The following is a 249-nucleotide window of genomic DNA, read 5'->3' on the forward strand; positions in this document are numbered from 1 at the left end:
TTTTGCCTTTTTCCCTCCTCCCTTTTTATGGGCTGTCACATAACCAGGTGTAGTCACCATTCCTTTTTCCACTCTACAGCCTTAATGCTTGAGCATTTGCCTTTTAAATAAACAAACAAACAAATCCCTTTACTACTGTGTGGCTCCATCTCCTCTTTCCTTGCAGAAACGCTGGAAACCCCAGTGCCTGACTGCTGCCGGCAAGGCTGCAGTGGGGCGGAGCAGCCCCTTGCCGCCGGTGGGCTCAGG

Source organism: Phaethon lepturus, unplaced genomic scaffold (genome assembly GCF_000687285.1).
Source record: "Phaethon lepturus isolate BGI_N335 unplaced genomic scaffold, ASM68728v1 scaffold19766, whole genome shotgun sequence".
Taxonomy (NCBI): Eukaryota; Metazoa; Chordata; class Aves; order Phaethontiformes; family Phaethontidae; genus Phaethon; species Phaethon lepturus.